This window comes from Macrotis lagotis, chromosome 3 (assembly GCF_037893015.1).
Source record: "Macrotis lagotis isolate mMagLag1 chromosome 3, bilby.v1.9.chrom.fasta, whole genome shotgun sequence".
NCBI lineage: Eukaryota > Metazoa > Chordata > Mammalia > Peramelemorphia > Peramelidae > Macrotis > Macrotis lagotis.
Genome location: NC_133660.1, coordinates 98,628,832 through 98,641,826, shown reverse-complemented (window position 1 = coordinate 98,641,826; position 12,995 = coordinate 98,628,832). Strand labels below are relative to the sequence as shown.

General features: G+C 36.4%; 1 long non-coding RNA gene across 4 annotated transcripts in view; it reads right to left on the bottom strand.

Annotated features, from left to right (window-relative positions):
- The window catches only part of LOC141517722 (uncharacterized), an 80,481-nt gene that overhangs the window by 4,711 nt on the left and 62,775 nt on the right, over positions 1 to 12,995 (bottom strand). Inside the window, exons 4-5 of one of the 4 annotated variants that reach the window (XR_012476964.1) lie at positions 5,599 to 5,936; positions 1,977 to 2,174 (exon numbers count right to left, since the gene is read on the bottom strand). This is a non-coding gene — a long non-coding RNA (uncharacterized LOC141517722). Of the gene's footprint in view, positions 1 to 1,976; positions 2,175 to 5,187; positions 5,937 to 9,563; positions 10,930 to 12,995 lie in introns of those variants that run through there. The other 3 variants (XR_012476965.1, XR_012476963.1, XR_012476962.1) reach the window with 3 other exon arrangements.

Below are 12,995 nucleotides of genomic sequence, written 5' to 3'. Positions count from 1 at the left end.
ATTCAGTTTCCAATTTGTTCTGGCTCTATATCTCCTTGGCCCAATATTGCATGTGACTTTTATTGCATTGTGATCTGAGAAAGATGTATTCACAATTTCTGCCTTTCTGCAGTTGACCATTAGGTGTTTATGTCCTAGTACATGGTCAATTTTTGTGTGTTCCATGTACTGCAGAGAAAAAGGTATATTCTTTTCTATCCCCATTCAATTTCCTCAATAAATCTACCATATCTAGTTTTTCTAACAATCTACTTACCTCCTTAACTTCTTTCTTGGTTATTTTATGATTCAATATCTGGATCTGAGAATAGGAGGTCGAGATCTCCCACTAGTAGAGATTTGCAGTCTATGTCTTCCTGTAGTTCTTTCAGCTTCTCCTCTAATAATTTGGATGCTATCCTATTGGGTGCATATATATTCAGTATTGAAATAACTTTATTGTCTATGGTACCTTTTAGGAGGATATAGTTTCCTTGCTTACCTCTTTTAATGCTATCTATTTTTGCTGCTGCTTTGTCTGAGATAAGGATTTCTTCCCCTGCTTTTTTCACTTCAGCTGAAGAAAAATATATTTTGCTCCAACTTTTTACCTTTACTCTATATGTATCTCTCCGCTTTAGATGAGTTTCTTGTAAGCAGCATATTGTAGGATTCTGGTTTTTAATCCACTCTGCTATTCACTTAACATTTTAAGGGGAGAGTTCATCCCATTCACATTCAAAGTCATGATTACTAATTCTTTATTGCCCTCCATGCTATCTTCCCTCTGTTTGTATTTCCCCCTTCCCCCCCTTATCCATATTCCCCAGTATTTTGTTTCTGAATACCACCCCTTTCAGTGTGTTTGCCTTCCTGTATCACCCCCTCTCCTTTCTTCCCCCTTTCCCTTTTTCCCATTTCCATTCCCTTCCTTTTGTTATTTCCTCTTTATTCCTACCCCTCCCTTTCTCTATCCCCCCTCTCCTTTCCCCTTTTTATACTTGAAAGGTTAGATTTTTTTTAAGTTAACTGAGTATGTGTAAGTTGACTTTAAGCCAAGTCTGATGAGAAGAAGATTCAGGTGTTTCTCATCTCCTCCCTTCTTCCCCTCTATTACCATAGGTATTTTGTACCTCTTAGTGTAATAAGATTTACCCCATTAAATTCCCTACCTCCTCCCATCTCCTTCCTGTCCCCCTTTTTAAGGAGGTATTGTTTTTAAAAATCGTTCTATCTGAGTCATAGAAAATTCTGAGTATCCTTCACTTCTAGATAAGTGCATTCTATCTCATAGAGTTAAAATTCTTCAGTTATCGGAGTTTTTTTTCCCAAATGGGGTTAAAGCCAGTTACATCCCATTGGATAGCAGTCTCATGGATAGTTCACGAGTGTCCATCACTTCTGGCTAGGTATATTCTCTCTGTTAGAGCACAATTCTCAAGATTTATGAGAATCTTTTCCCCCATGCTGGGATATAGCCAGTTTCAACTTATTGGATAACAGTATTTTTTCTTTTACTTCCCCCCTTTTTTTAACTTTTCATGTGTCTCTCTTGAACCTCCTTTTTGATGTCCAAATTTTCTATTTAGCTCTGGTCTTTTCATCAGGAAATTTTGGAATTCTTCCACTTCATTAAATTTCCATCTTTTTCCCCTGGAAGAGAAATCTCAGCTTTGCAGGATAGTGGAAGTTACACATCTTGATATTTCTCTTGCATATCAGTTCATCTCATACTTCGGAATTGTTATACTGTTTGTCTTCTAGACCTAATAGGCTCTCCCTCCTTTAATGGTCTTTAAGAATCCTGAGTTTCTTTGAAGGTTCAAGTAGTATTATTTACATTAGTTTTTCTTATTTCCCCCATGGCTTGTGCTTTCTCCTCAAAATATCTTTGAATCTACCATGTGTGTGTGTATATATATATATATATATATATATATATATATATATATGTATATGTATATGTATATGTATATATTTGTGCATGTTGTCTTGGCCCTAACAAGTCTACAAGCTCCTTGAGTTAAGGGTTTGTTTTGCTCTTGTCTTCTTAGCAGTAGGACATATCACATAAAATGAGCCTAAAATACTTATTTGTGGCTAGATAAAAAGGATGGAAGACTGGTCATATAAGAAGATGGAGAGATCAAGTAGTTGTCTGGTCTCCAAGGAATTGTTATGTGAAACCACAGACTCTATGAGAAAAAGAGATCATTAATGTTAGAAAAAGAAACAGGTAATGGTGACTTCTTCCTGCGGAAGATGCAAATCATCTATTTATCAAGTTGACATTAACAACAGAAAGAACAACTATGATTCCAGGTCATGTATCTAGAATTTGATGGAGAAATTGTCAAGAACTGTCAAATCTGATAATTACTATGTACCATCTGATTATTTATGTAGACCTTAGTGATAATACCAGGAAAAAAATCAAGAATGAAAAAGGATTGAACAAGAACTGGAAACCTTGAGGGTACAAGTGACATTTTCATCACTGCTGCCAAATGAGAATAAAAATTTTAGGGGAGAAAGTTAGATAGGGAAATGAATAGCTACTTATGAAAATGCTAACTTAGAACAACATTTGCATTTCTTAAAATATAAGAATGAAGGGCTCTTGGCCAGAAATGATATGTACCTAACAGATACTGGTAAAAACATATTTCTCTAAACTTTTACAAATTTAATCCAATATGAAAAGGGAAAGGGAAGAGAGAATAATTACAATGTGGGGGGGGGAAGCAATAGAGATATCTAGAAATTCAAAGGAAGCAAAATATAAGAATGAATCTAGCAATTAAAACCATGGCCTTAGGTATTTATATGCAAATACAGAAAATTTGGGTAACAGGAAAAATTTACCAGAAAGTTTAACACCAGGAAGCAAAGTTATGAGTAAGATATGGTGTAATTAGAACTATGACTGGGGTATGGCTTTGAAGATGGATTTGATTAGTCCCCGATTCTCTTAGAATCATTAAATAATTTTTTGCAGAGGCCCAACCAAAAGAGAAAAAGAAATAAATTCTCACAAAGAAATTCCAACAACAAAAAAACCTTGCAGAAATATTGAGGAAAGAGGAGTAAATGAAAGCTTCAAAACTAAGGGAAATAAAATAAAGTAAAATAAAATTTTTAGAAATCCAAACAAATAAAGATTTCAGTTCAATGAAAATAAAAATTTTCAAACAAGTTACATAAAAGCTCCAGATTAAAAGAATAATTCTTTACTATCTAAAATTAAGATGCCAAGAAAGAAATAAACAAAAAAAAAATCCTGAGAGTGTTTGGAAGGTGTTATCAAAGTATAGGGTAAAAAGAAAAGTCAGATCTAAAATTTAAATGCAACTAATTAAAAAAGGGAAATGTTGGCTTAAAATAGAAGACAGAATTCTTAGAGAAAAGAAAGAGGAAAGGAAAATGTTTAGGAAAACCATAAAAAAGGAAAGGAGATGGAATTCAAAATTTCAATAATATTAAAGAATTGTAAAAGTCAGAAGGAAAAGAGAGAAAAAAGAATATTTGTGCAATTTTTAATTTAAAAAAAAGTCAACTCAAGGAAAAAGTTCAATGTGTTGGTCTACAAAAACATGAGGAAACAAAATACCCCTAATATTCTATTTTCAGGAAAATGTAAAAATCATCTAGAAGTACTGGGACCACAAGATGGAATAGAACTTGTTCCAGTACAAAGGGGACCATCAGAGAGGAAACATAACTTTATCACACTCTACAATATAGTTGCCAAGCTCCACAGCTACCAGATCCAAGAGAACATAAAAGTGGATTTCAAAGGAGATTATATACTAAGGAACTCCCTCCAAAATTGCCAAGCATGATTTTTTCTTCTTTAGAATTGGAAAGAAAAAAAAATATTCTTTGAGATGTATAGTGTCCTGTGCTGCCCTACTCTGTCCTATTCAGAATACACCTCAATCAATGTATTTAGCTCTGGATGTTACATACAAGGAAGGTAGACTGGAGAGCCTGTAGTTCATGACATATGTGGAATTATGAAGAAATTGTTTAGGTCAAAGAAACAAAAATTTAGCAGGGACATAATAATTCCCTGCATGTGCTTGAAGTGTTAGCAGTGTGAAAGAGAAATATGATTTGCAATACTTCATCTCAGGAGGCAGAATTATGACCAATGGTTTGAAGTTAAATAAATGTAAATTACAGTTCAACATAAATAAAACTCTAACAAGGAAGTCTATTCAAAAGTAGAATGGGCTGCCTCTGGAGGTAGCTGGTTCCTTCTCATTAAAGGTCTTCAAATGAAGATTGGATGGACATATTTCTGAATACAATTGTGGGGAATTCCCACAATTGAATTTTCATTCAAATTGTTTTTCTGATTCTGCATACTCAGAACAGTGTCTTCTCTGAATTGTCAGATTGCTTGACAAATGTGATTAGTTTGGCATCCTGTAAATTTCAATTTTTTTCTAAATTTATCTTAAAATCTGTATCAGTAAATCATACTAAGAAACTGAAATGTCAACACAAGCCCTCTATCCCCCAGTGTGAAAGAACAACTGGCATGTGAAATGTTGCTTCTATGAACATCTCAAGCAGAATCTTTGACTAGAAACAAGAAAGACTGAAATAAAATGCTTTAGCCATTATAAACAAAAGATAATGGAAACAGGAAAATACTTTGATTTAGTGTTCTTATTTTCATTGAAGATGTCACTATGACATAAATTTGGCTTTGTGCTTAATACAAAGAACAATACCTTTCAGAAGTAATGACCATCATCACCACCATGCTAGAAAACTGACCAAGTTAACAATGAATCCTCCTAACAAAGTATATCTAACATTAACTTTTTGAATATATTCACAAATTTCAAGAAATCCATGATCTCATTAATATAAATGTTTCCTCCAGTGATACAGAGAGCATCCTATACATGCTGTGCTTGTTCTATGACATTATTACCTGTGCCTTCCTAAGTGTTTGCCACAAAACACCAATTTGCCCAATGTGTTTTGTAATTTCCACACTTTTTCTTAACATGAAGAGGATTTTAATTTTAAAATTTGATTAATTGGAATCTATGATTATTTCACAGTATAGCTATAAGTGATACTTTTTCAAATCTAAAATTCTTTTTCCTAATAAAAATACTAATAAATTTTCTCTGTGAACAAACCTTAGTCATTTTATTATATAAAGTAAATATCCTATTTAACCACAGAGTAACTAAGTAATGTACACAGTAAAACCACAAGGAGAAGTCAAATTTTCTGTACTGCCAAGCAGCTGTCACTTTTGGTTGGTCAAGCACAAAACACTTTAATGTTTCAGATATGACAGACTTCAGATTATCCAAGTAAAAATAAATAAAAACTTTTCTACTCTTTTATTTTAAAAAAATGATTGAAGTTACTAAACAGAGTGGAAGAAAAAATATAATCTTTTATTTTTTTCAATTCTTCTGTTTTTCTATGAAAAATATGAATCAGCACTTCCGGCCCAGATGGTGGAGAGAACACAGGCACAGTTCTAAAGTCTCGTGATCTTTCCCCATCTATCATATGAAATAAACCTCTTAACAGAAATCCAACCCACAAAACCCAAAAAGAAAAGCCAGGAGAAAGAACACCTACCTCAGGATTTGTCTCTTGCAGCAGCATTGGATGAATTTGGGCAGGTGAGTCCAGGCTCAGAGGGTGGATCAGCCATGGATCAGCCAGATTAGCAGCTGAATTGGAGCCGGGAGTCTGAGGGCCCCAGAATCTAACCTGCTGGATCAGCAGTGGAGCTGGAAGGCAGGGGCTTGAGTCAACTAGGGAGCAGAGGCACTGGTGTTAGTGCTGTCCCTCTGGAGCTTACCAAAAGGGCTGTTGGGAGAGTTCTGGTGCAGGAGAGCTGCAGACACTATCCCTGGGCTCCTCTGGTTTGAGGAACTCTGAATCCACACCTCCATTACAGCTGAGGCTTCTTCCTGAAACAAACAAATGCAGACTACTTCTGCCTCAGTGTGTGAGCAGAAGAACCAGCCCAGTTTACAATAGGGAAAAGGATGGCCAAGGCAAAGCCCACCATTGATTGAAGGCAAAAGAATTCAATAGCTCCAACTCCTCCCTTCAAGCAAAGGGAGAAGGCCTAAATAAAGGTCACAGACACTCCAGAGAAAGCAACCAGCACCTCCTACTGGCCAGCCAGAGAAATTGTATTCAGTGAGTAAAGCCTTTAGCGATCCCAAGCTCCTGTGAACCAGCCCCTCCCCAACTCAAGGTCTTAGCAAAATGAAGAAGTGTTAGCAGAAAGGTAGATCCATAGAAAAGTTCTTGGAAGGGAAAGACCCTAACTCAGAAAAGATCTAGAACCTCTGAGGGGAATATGATCTGGTTTTCGGCACATAAAGGCTTCCTTGAAGAAAGGAGGAAGGAGCTCAAAAAGCAACTGGAAAATTTGGAAGAGACAATTAATACCTTGCAACAAGAAAACAAATCCTTAGAAAATACAATTGGACAAATACAAAAGGAGAATAAATCTCTCACATCATCAATTAGACAAATACAAAATGAGAATAATTCTCTCAAAACCTCAATTGGTCAAATGGAAAGCTCTTTCAAAAGTAGAATTGACCAATTGGAAAAGGAGTTGCAAAAGGTTAATGCAGAAAACTCCTCCCTAAAATAAAGAATGGAGTCTGCAGAAACTAATGAGTCCATGAGACAGCAAGGGCCAGTTAAACAAAATCATAAAATAGAAAAAATAGAGCAAAATGTAAAGTACCTCATCAACAAAACCACTGACCTCAAGAATAGATCGAGGAGTGGCAATCTGAGAATTATAGGACTTCCTGAAAACATTGAAGAGAAAAAAAGCCTGGACTTAATATTACAGGATGTAGTGATGGAAAACTGCCCTGATATCATGGAACCGGAGGGCAAAGTAGTTATTGAAAAAATACATCAATCCCCTTGAGAAAAAGATCCTAAAATGAAAACACCAAGGAATGCTGTGGCCAAATTTCAGAACTATCAGAAAAAAGAGAAAATCCTGCAAGCAGCCAGAAAGAAACAATTTAAATATCAAGGAGCCACAGTAAGGATCATGCAGGACCTGGCTGCATCAACATAAAGGGATCAAAGGGCCTGGAACGAGATATTTCGAAGAGCAAGGGAGCTTGGAATGCAGCCAAGAATCTACTATCCCACATACCTGAGCCTTCTCTTCCAGGGAAAAAGATGGACATTTAATGAAATGGAAGAATTCCAAAAATTCCTGATGAAAAGACCAGAGCTAAATAGAAAATTTGGACATCAAAAAGGAGGTTCAAGAGACACATGAAAAGGTATAATAAAGGGGGGGGTGGTAAAAGAAAGAAAAACTGCTATCAAGTAAGTTGAAACTGGCTGTTTCCTAGCATGGGGAAAAAGATTCTCATAAATCTTGAGAATTGTAACTCTAACAGAGAGAATATACCTAGCCCAAAATGATCTTTCATGATCTTTCATGACATTCATGATCTATCCATGAGACTGCTATCTAATGAGATGTAACTGGCTTTAACCCCACTTGGGAGAAAGACTCTAATAACTCTCAAGAATTTTAACACTATTAGATAGAATATACTTAACTATAAGTGACAGATACTCAGAATTTTCTATGACTGAGATAGAATGATCTAAAAAAAACACTACCTCCTTAAAAAGGGGGTCAGGAAAGAGACAGGAGGCGGGAGGGGATTGAATGGGGTAAATCTCATTACACTAAGAGGTACAAAGTACCTATGGTAATAGAGGGGAAGAAGGGAGCAAAAGAGAAACACCTGAATCTTCTCAATAGACTTGGCTTAAAGTCAACCTACACATACTCAGTTAACTTACAAAACATCTAACCTTTCAAGTCTGAAAAGGGGAAAAGGGGATGGGAGACAGAGAAAGGGAAGGGGAGTGGGGGAAAAAGGGGGAACTAACAAAAGGAAGGGCAGGGAAAAGGAATAACAGAAAGGGGAAAGAAAGGGGAGGGGGTGATATAGAAAGGCAAACACACTGAAGCGGGTGGTATTCAGAGACAAAATACTGGGGAATATGGATAAGGGGAGAAAGGGGGGAAAATACAAACAGAGAGAAGATAGCATGGAGGGCAATAAAGAATTAGTAATCATGAACTTGAATGTTAATGGGATGAACTCTCCCTTAAAATGTAAGCAAATAGCAGAGTGGATTAAAAACCAGAATCCTACAATATGCTGCTTACAAGAAACTCATTTGAAGAAGTTAGATACATATAGAGTAAAGGTAAAAGGTTGGAGCAAAAGTTATTTTGCTTCAGTTGAAGTAAAAAAAGGAGGGGTAGCAATCCTTATCTCAGACAAAGCAGCAGCAAAAATAGATAGCATTAAAAGAGATAAGGAAGGAAACTTTACCTCCTAAAAGGTACCATAGACAATAAAGTTATTTCAATACTGAATAGATATGCAACCAGTGGGATAGCATCCACATTCTAGAGGAGAAGCTGAAAGAATTACAGGAAGACATAGACAGCAAAACTCTACTAGTGGGAGAACTCAACCTCCCACTCTCAGATCCAGATAAATCGAATCATAAAATAAACAAGAAAGAAGTTAAGGTGGTAAATAGATTGTTAGAAAAATCAGATATGGTAGACTTATGGAAGAAACTGAATGGGGATAGAAAGGAATATACATTTTTCTCTGCAGTACATGGAACTTATACAAAAATTGGCCATGTACTAGGACATAAAAATCTAATGATCAACTGCAGAAAGGCAGAAATAGTGAATACATCTTTCTCAGATCACAATGCAATAAAAGTCATATGCAATATTGGGCCAAGGACAAATTGGAAACTGAATAACTTCATTTTAAAAAAATGAGTGGACCAAATAACAAATTATGGAAAGAATTAACCATTTTATCCTAGATAATAAAGAAACAACATGCCAAAACCTATGGAATTCATTCAAAGTGACTTTTAGGGGATATAGTATAGCTTAAATGCATACACGAATAAATTGGAGAAAGAGGAAATCAATGAACTAAACATGCAAGTAAATAAATTAGAGAAAAAGGAAATCAAAAATCCCCAATTAAATACCAGATTCAAAATTCTAGAAATTAAAGGAGAAAATAATAAAATGGAAAGCAAAAAATACTATTGAATTAATAAATAAAACCAAAAGTTGGTATTATGAAAAAAACAATAAAATTGATAAACCTCTGGTCAATTTGATTAAAAAAAAGAAAAAAAGAAAACCAAATTGCTAGTATCATAAATGAAAAAGGTGAACTCACCACCAATGAGGAGGAAATTAAAGTAATAATTCAAAATTATTTGCCCAACTCTATGCCATTAAATTTGATAATATAAGTGAAATGGATGAATATTTACAAAAATATAAGTTGCCCAGGTTAAATGAAGAAGAGAGATTAAATACCTAAACAACCCTATCTCAGAAAAAGAAATTCAACAAGCCATCATTGAACTGCCTAAGAAAAAATCTCCAGCACCTGATGGATTCACAAGTGAGTTCTACCAAACATTTAAGGAACAATTGGTTCCAATTCTATATAAACTCTTTGGAAAAATAGGGGAAGATGGAACTCTGCCTAACTCTTTCTATGAAACCAGTATGGTGCTGTTACCTTAACCTGGAAGAGTTAAAACAGAGAAAGAGAATTATAGACCAATCTACCTGATGAATATAGATGCAAAAATCTTAAATAAAATCTTAGCAAAATGATTACAAGTTATTACTAGGATAATACATTATGATCTAATAGGATTTATTCCATGAATGCAGGGTTGATTCAATATTAGGAAAACTGTTAGTATAATCAATTATATCAACAACAAACCTAGCAGAAATTATAGGATCATATCAATAGATACTGAAAAAAGGTTTTGACAAAATACAGCATCCATTCCTACTAAAAACACTAGAGAGTTTAGGAATAAATGGACTGTTCCTTAGAATAATTAGCAGTATCTATCTGAGGCTAGAGGCATTCCCAATAAGATCAGGGTTGTGAAACAAGGGTGCCCATTATCACCACTACTATTCAATATTGTATTAGAAATGTTAGCTTCAGCAATTAGACAAGAAAAAGAAATTGAAGGAATTAGAATTGGGAAGGAAAAGACAAAACTCTCACTCTTTGCAGATGACATGATGGTCTACCTAGAGAATCCCAAGAAATCATCCAGAAAACTACTGGAAACAATTAGAAATTTTAGCAAAGTTGCAGGGTATAAAACAAACCCTCACAAATCCTCAACTTTTCTATATATGTCTAGCAAGATACAGTAGGAAGAGCTAGAAAGAGAAATCCAATTCAAAGTAACCTCAGACAGTATAAAATACTTGGGAGTCTTTTTGCCAAGACAGACTCAGAATCTTTTTTTAAGGCTTTTTTTGCAAGGCAAACAGGGTTAAGTGACTTGCCCAAGGCCACACAGCTAGGTAATTATTAAGTGTCTGAGACCAGATTTGAACCCAGGTACTCCTGACTCCAAGGCTGGTGCTTTATCCACTACGCCACCTAGCCGCCCCAGAATCTTTTTGAAAAACAATTATAAAACACTTCTCACACAAATTAAATCAGATTTAAATAACTGGGCAAATATCAACTGCTCATGGATAGGTAGAGCTAATATCATAAAAATGACAATTCTACCACAACTAAGCTATCTGTTTAGTGCCCTACCAATCTAAATTCCAAAAAATTACTTTAATGAGTTAGAAAAAATTTTAAGTGAATTCATATGGAGCTTTCCGCGCTGCCCAGAAGAGGGGTCCATACAGCGTTGTTCATGGTTTCCGTCGTAACTTTCAAGGGAAACTTTCACAATGTCCGGAGTCCTGGATGTCTTGCAGATGAAGGAGGAGGATGTCCTCAAATTCCTCGCTGCAGGCACCCATTTGGGTGGCACCAATTTGGACTTCCAGATGGAACAGTCTATCTACAAAAGGAAGAGTGACCACATCTATATCATTAATTTGAAGAGAACTTGGGAAAAGCTTCTGCTGGCAGCTCGTGCCATTGTTGCCATTGAAAATCCAGCTGATGTTAGTATCATCTCATTCAGGAACACTGGCCAGAGAGCTATTCTGAAATTTGCTGCTGCCACTGGCGCCACACCTATTGCTGGACGCTTCACCCATTGCACCTTCACTAACCAGATCCAGGCAGCTTTCAGGGAGCCTCGCCTCTTGGTGGTCACTGATCCTCGTACAGATCATCAGCCTTTGACTGAAGCATCATATGTTAACCTTCCAACCATTGCACTGTGCAACACAGACTCCCCACTTCGCTATGTGGACATTGAAATCCCATGTAACAGCAAGGGAGCTCACTCACTGGGTCTGATGTGGTGGATGCTGGCCCGAGAAGTCCTGCGGATGCATGGTACAATCTCCCATGAGCACCCATTGGAGGTCATGCCTGATCTTTACTTCTACAGAGATCCAGAGGAGATTGAAAAGGAAGAGCAGGCCACAGCTGAGAAGGCAGTGACAAAGGAGGAATTTCAGGGTGAATGTACTGCACCTGCCCCAGAATTCACTGCTGCTCAGCCAGAGGTGACTGATTGGTCTGAGGGCGTCCAGGTGCCATCTGTGCTCATTCAGCAGTTCCCTACTGAAGATCGGAGTGCTCAGCCGGCTACTGAGGACTGGTCTGCAGCTCCTACTGCTCAGGCCACTGAATGGGTAGGAACTACCACAGAGTGGTCCTAATATTTACCCGGATGCTCTAATACTGTTGGAAAAATGTGGATGGAAAATAAACATTGGTTTCTTAAAAAAAATTCATATGGAGAAATAAAAAGTCAAGAATTGCCAGAAATTTAATGAAAAAAGTGCAAAAGAAGGTAGCTTAGCCCTACCTGATCTAAAATTATACTATAAAGCTTCAGTCATAAAAACTGTTTGCTACTGGCTAAGAAATAGAATGGTGGACCAGTGGAATAGACTAGGTATAAAAGCAGGAGATGATTATAGGAATCTGCTGTTTGATAAACCCAAAGAGTCAGGCCACCAGGATAAAAACTCCCTCTTTGATAAAAACTGCTGGGGTAATTGGAAGTTAGTATGGAAGAAATTTAGATTAGACCAACACCTAACACCCTTTACCAAGATAAGATCCAAATGGTTACAGAACTTAGAAATAAAAAAGAATACAATAAACAAATTAGAAGATCAAGGACTATTTTACCTGTCAGATCTAAGGAAAGGGGAGAAGTTTATGACTAAGGAAAAGTTGGAGAACACCGAAAACCAATTAGATGATTTTGATTACATTAAATTAAAAAGCTTTTGCACAGATAAAACCACTGTAACCAAGATCAAAAGAAATGTTGTCAATTGGGAAACAATCTTTACAACTAATGATTCTGATAAAGGACTCATTTCTAAAATATACAGAGAACTGAGTCATCTTTTTAAAACAAAAAGCCATTCCCCAACTGACAAATGGCCAAAGGATATGCAAAGGCAATTTACAGATGAGGAGATCAAAACAATCCATAGCCATATGAAAAATTGCTCTAAACCATTAATTATTAGAGAAATGCAAATTAAAGCTTCTCTGAGGTACCACCTCACGCCTCTCAGACTGGCCAATATGACCAGGAAGGATAATGATCATTGTTGGAAGGGTTGTGGGAAATCTGGGACACTATTATACTGTTGGTGGAGCTGTGAACTCATCCAACCTTTCTGGAGAGCTATTTGGAACTACGCCCAAAGGGCAACAAAAATGTGCATACCCTTTGACCCAACAATACCACTACTGGTTCTATATCCTGAAGAGATGAAGAAAAAGGGTAAAAACATCACTTGTACAAAAATATTTATAGCAGCCCTGTTTGTGGAGGCAAAGAATTGGAAATCAAGTGCATGTCCTTCAATTGGGGAATGGCTTAGCAAACTGTGGTATATGTATGTCATGAAACACTATTGTTCTATTAGAAACCAGGAGGGATGGGATTTCAGGGAAGCCTGGAGGGATTTGCATGAACTGATGCTG